Consider the following 13,001-nt stretch of genomic DNA (forward strand, 5'->3'; position numbering starts at 1 on the left):
CAGGGTGTTTGATATTAATGACCACATTGATTTGGAACCAATACTGGCTCTGAAATTAAGTTCACTTACCGAATCATTTTTTGTTACCTCTTTGTACCATCATATTTATGTCAATGTTTTGTCCTCATTCGGAACGACGTTCTTTCCAGTACTCTTCAGTGGTTTTGAGACCAGACATTTGCCTTTCAACTTAGGCCTTACCTAGCCTAATTATTCTGCTTTGTGGGAGTAACCACTCCCTTTCCGCCTACGATAACAAGCATCTATGGTATGTCTTGCTGTTTTATCTTTTGATGTGCCTATTTGTTTAATTTTGAAATTGTGGATTGGTTCCTAATGAGAAAATCCTTTTGTACTAAATAGGTTGTGCCCCCCTTCTTCTCGTCCTGATGAAGACCCCAATGCAAGGGATCAACGTCTGCCTGCCTTTACAATAGGGGTCGAAACGTCGACTGTTTTGTGTGTCTCTCAGCTTCATTCCATGAACAACGATATTCAGCACATGTATGAACCATGTTATGTTGCAATAATAATTTGGAACCTATGGTCACTAATAATTTGAATTAGCTTAATAATCTTTGATTGATTGTAGCCTTTGGCTCTGTTTTTATGTCACTTACCCTTCCTACACTCACTGCACTAATCCCCCTCCCCCTTTACCGGGGCACTTTATAAAAGCTATAAATGTTACTTTAATTGCCTGAATAAGTGGCTGAGCTACATTGTAAATAAAAACAATGTTAGCAGACTGTTGTCAATTGATTTTTGTTGATTGATTGTGTGTAATTCTTTGTTTGTTTACTGGGACCCCTCTTAGCAACATATGTACCCAGGTCCCAGTGACTTTATTGGGTGAACCCCCCTTTTTGCAACTTGCTTGTTGGTTAAGTCAAGAGACAATGTATGGTTGACTTAATTATTGTTTTTCTAAAAAATGTTGTGAGTTCCCTCTGAACTGCAGTGTGATCTCATATCCAGGCCCGGCATTAATGCTAGTGACTTAAGGTGCAACAATCTAGCTTGGCGTACCTCCCCAATGACATCCTTCCCAAAGGATTCCCTCACTACCACCCGCCAACACTGGTCGTCATCTCTCCATAGCCCATCTCTTACATGCATTTAATTTGCTTTATAGCACTAGTCATACTGGTGTAGAGTGTCACAGCACTTTACATCACACACTCGTTATATAGAGACAATGAATCGTACATGTGTAACCTAGTCGGTTTCATAAAGCAATGCGGATTACCAGGTGTGGGAATCACATGCCATTCTTCCTAGTAGGCAGTATACTTTTAAGAAAGTTTGGCCTGGTGAAGCACAAACTCGGGATTTAAAGCATACCACAGTGATTGGCATTGGATTTACTAATAAGAATGTATTTCTACCCAAACTAATCCTTTTTAACAACATTAGGATAGTAATAGAATGGGGTAAAAACATAACATTCGACCCTATACCATGCAGTTTGCATGCAGCTTTTTGATGACAGTTCATAGGTCACTGTGCAATATTAGTATTGTAACTTATGAACTCAAAGTAACAAGAGGATCTCTGTGACAAAAGTAGTGGCCCACTGAACTATCCACATAAAATACAGTTCTGTGATCTACATGGTACATGTCCTTTGAAGCTGGCATATTAACCCTCTGTGCTAATTTATGATGAGTCAAAACTGCCACTAGACAAACCTCCGATCCTTCTCCAGCAGGAGCATTAATCATCACAGTTATCTTGACACTTGTATTGTTGGCTGAAAACTGCAGGACAAACAAGGAGCTCTGCATCTGATGCTTTTGAACCTATACGTTGTTTCTAAACACAGCGCCTCCCCCTAAAGTCAGCGCCAGGCGCAGCTGCACCATTTGCACCGCCATAAATACGGCCCTGTTCATTTTCTCAGCCTCTCTACTTATCCTTAGGGGTCCTTCCATAGGTGGTGGGCAGTGCTTAATTTGAGCCAGTAGTTGATAATTTTTGGCGACCGGCACTTATTTTCCCCTATCAGATATTTATCGAGTGTAAGACAGTGAAAAAACGATAGGTCGGAAAAATTGAGAAAGCAAAAGACTGCCAAACCATCACAAACAGAAACCAGGGACCTGTACATGTGAAAAAAGGATCAGGTGGTATCCGGTAGTGGATTAAACACTGCCAGTTTTGGTATCCCACGCACCGACGTTTAATTGCACCAGCCACTAGCATCTGAGAGGAGTTCTGGGCACCAGCACTCTTTCTTTCACAAATTAAGCACTGGTGTGAGACACACTCACTTCATACATCCAAAGCCAGGTTTGAGAACCCTGCATAAACTCCCCTGGTGACATTAAATTTCCTATTTCCACAACTCAGGACGTCTATCTCTCTGGGTGTTGGTGTTAGCTACTAAATGCCTGGATACCAGCGAACTCCAACTACATCAATATTTGGAGCAGCCTTAAACCTCACTGGACACTGGAGATCACCTATGATGAGCAAAGAAGCATAACATTTTAAAATGCTATTTTTCGTAGATGATTAGTATTGTCACTAATGATGCCCTTTTGAATATCATGGAGCTTTTCTAGAATTCAGCAATGGCGCGGGTGCTTAGGGACAGCAAAATTAGACTTTATATTTCTCCAAGTAGCTTCACATTGAAGTCTGTTTTTTCTGGTCATTCAAAAGGGTGCAGTTTTCACTATTTGTTAAGTAGTATTTCGATATAGTTTGTAGACCTGTTCTTCCTTTGTAGTCGTAGTGAAATGATAACAGTTCTGAGTACACACAAAAAGGACAACACTGGGTGCTGTATACGGCAGACCCTTTTTCGAAGGTTAACTGTTTACCTTTGAGGTGAGAATGGCAATCATCAGGTGTTAAGCCTGTACTAAAGAGGTGGAACATTGGCACAGATAGAATTAATGCACATTGAAATTACAAAATAGTAAATACTGCCACAGACTTTGCCTCAGTACGTCACAGAGTTTGCCTTTTTAACTGCATAACTATTCAACCCTCCACATAATTCGGTTCTCCATTGCCACATATTTTGAGTGGCTATGTATTTACATTAGTTCAATCTGTGGGCATCTGCTGCAAAGCTGAAGTCTAGAGCTGACCTAAGTACTGGGTGTTCCTCATAAGGTGCTTACCAGTCTCTCTCAATCAATAGGGATCTATTGAAATTGTTAAATAATTATAACAGCAAGTACACTCATAAGTAACAATATTAATATTTTTCACAGACTCAATAATATTAATATTAACAGTTCTGCTAACTGCAGCCTAGCCAACGGGTTTCGTGTCAACGTGAGACTTCATCAGGGATTTTTTTATTGTTTCTAGTGATTCGTCCTGGGAAACTTACACCAGAAAAGAGAAGACGCTGAGTATCTATATCCCAGAGGGACCTGCAAAAATCATGTAGAAGGACGCAACATCCCATCCATGCGAGGCCTTCTCATCATGAGCCAATACTTTTTTTTTTTTTTTGGGATCCTTTATTATTACTTCAAGCAATTACAAGTATGGGCCTACAACCACCCCGGCCGGCCGCTAGTCAGAGCAGAAGTACAGCAAGCAATGTGGAAAGTTATAGCAGTTCGAAAACCGGGGTCATATAAATGTCAGGACATATCTTGTAGTCAGACGTACAGGTTTGAATTCAGGATTATAAAGGTTCATTTTATAATAAGGAAAATTAAAAAGAAGTGCCATACGGTCATACATGGTCCTACAATACTGAGCATAAGTCAGGATATCCGCAAAAGTACAAATACAAAGGAAGTATTGGGGGTAAGGCACGCAAGTCAGGATAAATGCAGGCACAAACCCGTTACGTAGCAAATCTGAACCCCACCCCTCAAAATGAAGCATGCTGTAGGAAACATGAAGGACGACGACACTAAAAAGGGGAAAAAGACTAAAGGGCCATAGAAACAAATAACGGACAATGTGACAAACACCATGCCCCTACCCCCCACCCTGCACCCCTGCAGAAGGCCATGGCCTACCCCCCCCAGCAGCGTGCCTGTCGCCCTAATGGAGACCCGAAATATAGAGAAAGAGGAGAAAGAAGAAGAAAGGAAAAAAAGTGGAGGAGGGCCCTCGATCTTGCCGCCCGGCCCCGCCCCTCACCCCCGCGCCCAGGAGACATCCCAAAAGCAAAATCAGAATATCCATGGAGAACATCAAACACCGACCACAGCAGCAATATAATCCCGGTCGAATGTCCCCAAAGCACCGTCAGCCAACAATAGGTCCACTAGACTCTGGACTGTATCATCCCTGGCCTTGTCTATCAATGGAACCGACATACGTCCACTTATCAATCGGTATACAGAACGGCGTGAAGGGTCCAAGTGATCCGGGCGGGCCAGGCCGAGGTGCCGCTGCATAAGAATTCAGCAACCCAAACCCATCCGAGCACGTACGGCGGAAATCCGGTAGTGTTGATGTTGACCCCGAGAGCATTCCAAAGTCCAAACACAGTCTCACCATCCAAGAAAGGAGAGTCACACAGTCCGGCAAGCGCCGAGACATCGCCGGGGCAGCCCAAAATATAAAGCGGCGTCGTTTCCTCAGCCGCCAATTGGACATGTGCCCCGCAGAGACACTCGTATGTACAACCGTGCTGTCCAGAGCGGTCACAGGAGCTGGGTCTTGCGGCGGCTCCCGGAACCTAGGCGTAGCTGGAGCTCTCTTCATGGACATATTAGCGGGCACGTCGGCACTCCGTTGAGATCGAACTGTGCCCGTTTGGGACGGCGGGACAGTAATGGCGGCCATCCTTCTACCCAAGTCCCGAGCATTACAGATCAGGGTCTCGTGCAGGATCGTTAGAGCAGCCAATTCATCCTTGGACGTGGGCTCCCGTTCACGCCGCCAATACCCCGATCTCATCCGCATAGCAGCTGTTCGACCTGGACATGGTCCGCAGAGGAGGGCGCCGGCCTCCATCTTAGCCAGTCCGGCCTCGGCCCTCTTCACCTCACCTCAGGGACCGGGCCCCAAACCAGGGCGCTACAGGATTAACAACCGGGACTCAAAACTGCAAGGCAGGCTCCCCGGAGAAGAGTCACCAAAGGGCTAAACAAAATCTCTGCCGCTCCCCGGGAGCCGCCCACCAATTCCGGGGGCAATCCTTGGTTATGCCCGGTCACAGAAACTGGGGAGGGGGCCAGATATCGTGCACCCCCCTCGACCCTGCTTTGCCACGCAGCCCCTCAAAGCACTCCGCTAAGTGGACTGGGCCGTCACTGCCGCCATCGGCCCATCAAGTCACCGGCACCCTCCGACCGACTCCTCACCGCCACCAGTGTCCGCTGTTGTTGCAGTCGCGGCCGGCTGTTCGTCTCAGTCGACACCCCGGTCTCAGCACCGCGAGGGCCTCAGAACAGTCGGGGACATTTCTCCGGGTCTGCCGCACGTAGAAGCCTCAGGAGCAGACGGTAAGTGATCGTTCCCCTCCTCCTACTTAAATATGCCGACGCAGCTCAGGATAAGTGCCAGGATGTATGCGCGGGGCGAGAGGGCTCACGGAGCCGAGCGTCTATGCGGCCATCTCAGTTGCTGGCTTGGCTCATCCATCATGAGCCAATACTGTTCTTTTTGAAGGTATAAACAGTTCTGCTTCATTAAACAGGTGCCTAAAAATGATTCAATGTTACTTTCTGATGAAAGGAAAAATTCCTTTCAACTGGAGGTATATTTTATGCGGTAAGAAAATGCAGAAAATAGAGATTGTATACACAATTTTCGCATATCTGTTGTGCAAAAAAATCAAATATTCCAGAGACAACACTCATTGGCAAATCCAGTTGGTCTGATTTTAATGTGCCAATACATTTATAAATAGGCATTCATAAAGCAGCTTTCATGCATTGCCTGAATATATGCTGTTCATCAGATTAAAGCTTGCCTTGTTGACTTTGTCAGTACTAGGAAAAAGTAGTCAAAATGATTGGTTGATCTGAAGAACGCTGCAGGAGATAATCTATTTATTGTGACAAACATTAATGCATGAAGACTGGGTGTGCTTTTCAGATGCTTTAGAGTCCCTCATTCATTCCAAAGAAAGCGCTTCCTGGAATGCAGGTGGACTAATGTGCCAAATAGCAAATAACATCTCGTTGCAGGGTAGTAATCCTCTGGGTGGAGCCAAAGCCCACTATGTGTTCAACAGTACACCTCGCAGACAGCTGTGTTGTCAAGCCAGACCTAAAACTGTGTGAAGTTGATCTTGCCGCATGTTGTTCCTCCATTATTGCATGCTGTAAAACTTTGCAACTTTGAAGACTAGGGGCCAGATATGTGAAGATACTAGTTGCAAAATGTGATCGCAATATGTGAACAGTCTTCCTGTGACTATTAGTGCATTTTGCAAATCGACCTATGTACTAATGAACTAATGTATGCACTAATAGGGCAGTTCGCAAAATTCCAAATCCCAGTGGGCCACAGTCCTACCTAACTTATTAATATTCATTAAGTTGATCGCAAATTGTGGCTCACTCCGATTTGTCACATTTGCAGGGATGGTGGCTAGCAACAGTCACAAAATCACTGTACCTGGAGCTGTTTTTAAATAAAGCTAACTTTTTTTTTAAGCAGGCTGATTTCCTTAAATGAAAAAAAACCCTTTTATCCTATTTCATAAAGGGGGAGTAGTCAAAAGGGGACCTCTTCTCTTCTGCAAATAAGTTAACACCTCAAATTGGGAGTTTGTGACTTTTCATACTTATTCGGTGTTTGGAAGGGACACCAAAACAGGCCTCTTCCAAATACTGAATGGTTATCTTAAACCCTTTTTATGAGCCAGTAAACTTTTACAACGGGTTTTGTACATCGATATAAACATTTTTGCTCTCGGAACTTCCGAATTGAAGAGCTTGCATCACAAAAAGGTTTGTTGGTTCTCTTATTTTACACATCCCTGTGTTAAAGAAGAGAAGGGGCAAAGGCATACAATTAATTCTCTACACTACAGCAACAAGGTGAAGTCCCAGTGTTTTGGTTGCCAGACTGAGAGGTCTAAAGGCTGTTGAAGCATCTTAAACCACTGTGAGAAATGTCTGTGTCACTTCACTCTACATGTGGGAATCCCCCCAAAAAAACTCCTCAGAGGCAAAGCATTTGCACATTTCTTGAGTAGTTCCCGGTTTGGTTATATATCTGCCCCATCATGAATGAAGCAATTGTGACTTTCAACCTTTTATGTGCAGCCTGGCCTACTCACCACACACAGACTGACCTCTGTCAAGCCACATTCCCTGACCCCTGCTGGGCACTGGTTTACAGTCTACAGGGTCAGGGTGACCTCATCATGCGTTTTATTCATCGAAAAACGGAATGCCCCTAGAATCTGTGACTGAGACATTGTAGTCTTTTTCTGTCAAGGTTCGTGCTTGGACAGCCCTGACATAAAATAAATTTTTTTTTTTAAATTTAAATATATCAAATGTATTGCTGGAGCCTCCAAATCGGTAACAAACGAGTAAGCATGCTGTTTTACGTTTGATGGAGTCTGCCACCCACGAATCTGATTGGCTGTGAAGGATACTGGATGAATATTGGCGATGACTCGCATCTGCCTGGATTCGAACGCTGTAAAGGATCAGGCAGAAGAGTGATCTGCGAGGGTATCTAGCACCCTTCCAATAAGTTAGTACACAGCAGCCCTCAGCGGCGAGGAACTACTGATTTTAAACTCCCGCCCACCAGCCTCAAATCAATGGGAGCCGGAAACTGCAGTTAAAACGGACACAATGTTGAGTGAGCGGAGCCCTCCTTGCTCACAGTCCCCTCTCCTTCCTCCCATAGACGTCACTTCACCAAAATGACAGGGGTAGCAGGCGTGACATCACAGGCACCTTGACCTCCACTTTGACTCACACACATGCTTACACATTCACACCAATTAACATTTTCTGTCACACATTTACATTTTCTGGCACACGCAAGCACGCACACAACATGCACAACATGCATTTAAAATTATATTTTACTTACATCAGCTGCCAGGAACGGTCATGTTCCAGCTAATCGTATTCCAATTTGATTATATTAATAGTGAATTATATTAATAGTGAATACTGTAATGTTATTCACTATTACTGGAGTTTAAAAGTGACAGAAAACAAAAGAAGTGGAGCCCCGACCGATGTCCATAAAAACAAGCTGCCACTGTGGTCTTGCACTGTCTTTGGGCAACTCTGAGGCCAGGGGGGTCGCAAAGGCAGTGACAGGGGTCGCACGGGTCCTGTGACCCTTGGTGGTCCCTAAATGGCATCCATGCATTTTTCCAGTTGAAAGTAGTTTTTGAAGTGACCAAGCAGCTGGATCTGTTAGGTACAATAGGCACAAACTATTATGAGTGGGAGTCCCCCCCCCTCGTGTGTGTCAGCCCGGGCGGAGACAGATTTGCGGGCTGGCAAGCATCTACTGGCGAGCATCTAATTGCAGCCGTACCCGAGTACTTAACAGGTCTTTAAAAGACCATGTAAATGAGGCTTTTGTTGTGTGTTCACCCCTTCTTACAGCCACTCTGTCTGTGGTTGGAAGAATTAGCCCCCCCCGAAATATTTTTCAGCCAATAACCCCCCCCCCCAAAAAAATTTGGCCCTAGTTGCCCGCCTGGTCCCTCTACAAATATCGCTTCAGTTACTAGTGTGGGGGGATTCCAAAGGCGATGCCTTTACACTTTTTTCCATCAACTCCTCGTCCTTCATTCCTCTGACCTTTCTTTCTAGTTCTAGATTTTTGCTTGGTATTTTCCTACTTATTTCACTTCTAACATAAACCTTTTCCATTCTGCTTTTTCTCTGTTCTGCTCTCTCTCCATTCTTTCTATCTATTTGGCTACTTTATATATGATGGCGAAGATGGGGGCGTTATTCTATTTTTATGTAAGCGTAATCTTGCGTAGAACCAACCTTATGAGTAGCCAGTGGTTTGTGGAGTTATTGTCATTTTTGACACTTATGCAGCTGCTTAATTGTGTTGTGCATCAATTGTTTAGTTCTCATATATATATTTTGTCCCAAAGAAGTGGTGTGGCACCTACATTGTACCTGCAGCGTTTTCGTTGCCATGCTTTGTATTTTAATGGATTAATATTAATTAAAATACAAAACATGGCATTGTCTTTCTTCCTTGTCAAAAGTAACAGCTTTCCACCAGGGAACACTTGTTATAACCTACATCTCACTCAATTTCTTTATTTCTATTCCCTAGTACATGTTTTCCATGTGACATACTAGATTTTATCAGTGAAAAGGTGTACAAGGTTCCATTTTGACACAAAATAATTGCAAAATTTCAAATATTGCAGTAGAAACAACACCTAATCACAATTTTCACGCAAAATATACATTTCACGTATTATGTATAATGCTATTAGTTCTTGTGTGAACTATGGTATTCAGATCAGAATAGGAAAACACTGTGCAACTTCACGCGACTCCATTGCTGACACTACACTTTTTACTTTCCTTAAGAAAACTAATCCAATTGCTGGCCACTCTGGAGTTCTGACTCTCTTTCCCCAGCACCCCATTCCTATTCCCATCTTAATAATTATTTTTCATCTTTCTCTCTCCTTTCCTGGCCGAGATGGGCAATGGAAACTGACCTCTAATTTCACCCAATTACATTTCTACTTAAAACAACACTTCCTCCACAGTGCCGTCAGAGGGGTTTAATCACGGTGGAATCATAGTATTCTCTGCCGTGATAAAACCTATGGTCCACCCGCATCTAAATCAGGTTGGTGGGCCATTATCCTGGTAGTAAGCATACTCCGTTGCTATTACGATCCAGTATGCTAACTGGCGAGATATAAATCAGGCTCAAAATCACCCGCCCATCTGAATTATCGGGCCACTCGTAATTGGCTCCTGTTCTCTTCATGTCTCCTACTTAAATGCATCCATTACCTAGTTCTTCGTTACCTGTCTTCACTCATCGAGCAACTTGTACACCCTCACTCTCTTTGACACCTGGGGAGATGTGGCTAACGGCCAGAGCTGCTGCCTTTAAGACTGGAGGGCTAAGTTCAAGTCCTGCAAATCACTTAACTTCCTTGTGCTTGGAACAAAAATGGTCTGACTGGTGTAAAGCACTGCAATGCCCCTGGGCCAAGTACGCACTATATAAAACTGAAAAAATAAAATACCTCCAAGTAAATCTCGTCCAATCCCCTACCTTGGTCTCCCTTTGCTCATGTTGTGGGCAGTGCTCAATTTGAGCTGGTGGTTTCCGGTGCTCAGCACCGGCACTTAGGGGCTGATTACGATGGTAGTGAACCCACCACCGGCAGGCTGCCAGTGGCGGGGATCACTGCCATTGCAAGGCCAATTACCGGCCTCCAGATTAGGATGGCGGGTGGTGTGCCTGGTGGGGGGAGAGCCCGTCCACCACGGGTCCGACAGGCAATTATTATGTTTGCTTGTGGGACCGCGCCACAGCCACAGAATGATAGTGGTGCCTAGCAGGCACGGTCCGCCAGATCAGGAGGCATAATCCCCGCCAGCCTTTCCATGGCGGTTCAACTACCATGGAAAGGCTGGTGGGGATGTACTTTAGGGACCCATTGTGGCCCCTCTTGTGCAGGGGCAGTTGGTGTGTGCACTTGGGGAACACCTATGGTGCTCCCCTACATTTGCAAAAACAACATTTGATGGACGGAATGTTGCACAAAGGCAAAACATTCACCCCCAGTCACAGATCTGGGTTTAATCCATCGTTATTTTTCTCACCACACCACCCCAGCTAAGACATGGCCATATGCAAATCAGTCGTGACCCTGTGCCTCATGTGAACAGTCCAGCCTGAACTGCCAAGCCATGTCTTCCCTGGACCGGAATCAAGCATCCTAGAACCGGTTTCTGGCTATCAGCCCTCATCAGCCAGGATAGCGTGACTCCAGTGGCATGGAGAGCACGGGACTCACGTCTGAGCCTACCCGTCCCACTCGGGGTGCCAAATGCAAAAACAACAATTGATGTACGGAATGTTGCACAATGGCAAAACATTCACCCCCAGTCACAGATCTGGGTTTAATCCATCGTTATTTTGCTCACCACACCACCCCAGTTCAGACATGGCCATATGCAAATCAGTCTTGACCGTGTGCCTCATGGGAACAGTCCAGCACCCTACACTTTCCCTGCACCATGTGGCAGGCACCGCATGGTGCCTGCCACGTACTGCAGGGAAATGTAAACAGTGCTTTTTTAACATTGCGGTGGGTGCTGCAGCCAGCAGCACCCGCCGCAATATTAAACATGCTGTTTACGGCCGCTGTGGTGGTGGTTGCATCCTAATTTTATTCGCTGTACCACCGCCTTGTAGGCGAGTGGTCCTCATCCCCAGGACAATGTTAGGCGGACTGAAGTCCATCCGTCATCATAATGACCCCCTTCATTATCAACACCGCCACTTATGACAGTCTGCTGCATGGTTGTGCTGTTTGTCTTATTTAGAGATGTGCATAACCACAGCTGTTTATTAATTCAATGAACCTTAAAAATGAATAATGCGGCCACCATAGCCATTCTTATGGCTTTGGGGGTCTGGAATAATCGCAATTGTCACACTTATAGGTGTGTGATGGTTAGTAGTTATGCTGTTTCTATTAATGGCAGCACTGACAGCAGCAATGGGCAGTGTAAGCAGAAGTGGCCTCCTGAAGAGGGCCCTGGCAATTCTATTTTTACAAATGAAGTACTAGTTGTGGGGTGCACTCACCCACTTACACTGTCAACATTCTATACTCCTTTAGATCGAGCATTCAAGACCTCTTGTATATACTTTAGTATATACTTTAGTATACACTTATATATACTTATATGTGTATGTACTTTATGGGCTCTGGAGATCAGCCTTAGGACTTGTCTGCTTCTGCTTAGGGACTTTTTTCTGTTCAACTGCCTCTATTGAACTGTCTCTATAGAAAACGACCAGCAGAGGTCAGTAAAATACCAGAATTGCTTTCTGCTGAGGTATTTTCTTTTTTTTTCTTTTTCTGGCAAATGCCTCTATTTAATTTTTTTGATAGAAAACGACCAGCAGCGGTCAATAAAATACCAGAATCACTTTAACATTCTCTAGATTCCATTCCATAAAAATTGTCTTCTACGAGCACCCGTAGACACTATTATTTTTTTCAAATCTTGTATTTTCAGTGATATGACCACCTAAAGCCCAGATTTTAAGTTAAAAACAGAGCTTTGGACTATACCATTTCCAGCTGAAAGGCAATATTTCTCTCCGTGTCTTCCCATACCTGGTGTGTCACGCAGTTTGGTGCTTACTTTCCCTTCATGTTAAAGAAAAGTAAATGTTTCAGCACCCAGGCTAATGTGCTGCATAGCTAAATACATCAAAGGCCCCAAAGGCCAGACTGATTGCATTGCAAATGCTTGTTTTTGTTGCAGATTCATATAGGGCGAACTCGACCCGAACATATAGGAGTGCTTTACTTGAGCACCAGTTAAGTTACACAAGGACACATTCATTTTTTGGTAGCCATGGGTAGACAAGTGATTTCCCCAGAATCGCAGGAAGCTGAGCCAACGCCCACACTCGGACCCGGTTCCCGAGCTCCAAAGTCAGCAGCTCTGGCCGTAAGACCACAACCTCTCCCCAACCCCTCCATCTCTGTAATACCTTGTTGGGTGCCACCTATGTCTCTCACTGCAGGCCTAGTTACATAATGAATTATCCGACCTGCTTCGTAGAGTCTGAATAACACTTCTTTCCATGGAGTGAGTGCGGAATGCTGGCGCGAGCGGCCCACTGTCGCCTCCTATTAACGTCACAGGCCCTTTGCTCTGTGTGGCCCAGTTAAAGTCAGGATTTACCGCTCCATATACCTGCTCAGCGAGGAGTCTGACTCTCAGGGCAGACTTGTTGGTTTGACTGAGCCATTATAAAAGCCTGTTCCCTTTTATCACAACAAGCTGTCATCTTTCCAACCCACCGGCAGCGCCCTGAGTGGCACCTCGGCCTGCTGGGCC

The sequence above is a fragment of the Lissotriton vulgaris genome, chromosome 7 (assembly GCF_964263255.1).
Source record: "Lissotriton vulgaris chromosome 7, aLisVul1.2, whole genome shotgun sequence".
NCBI classification, from domain to species: domain Eukaryota; kingdom Metazoa; phylum Chordata; class Amphibia; order Caudata; family Salamandridae; genus Lissotriton; species Lissotriton vulgaris.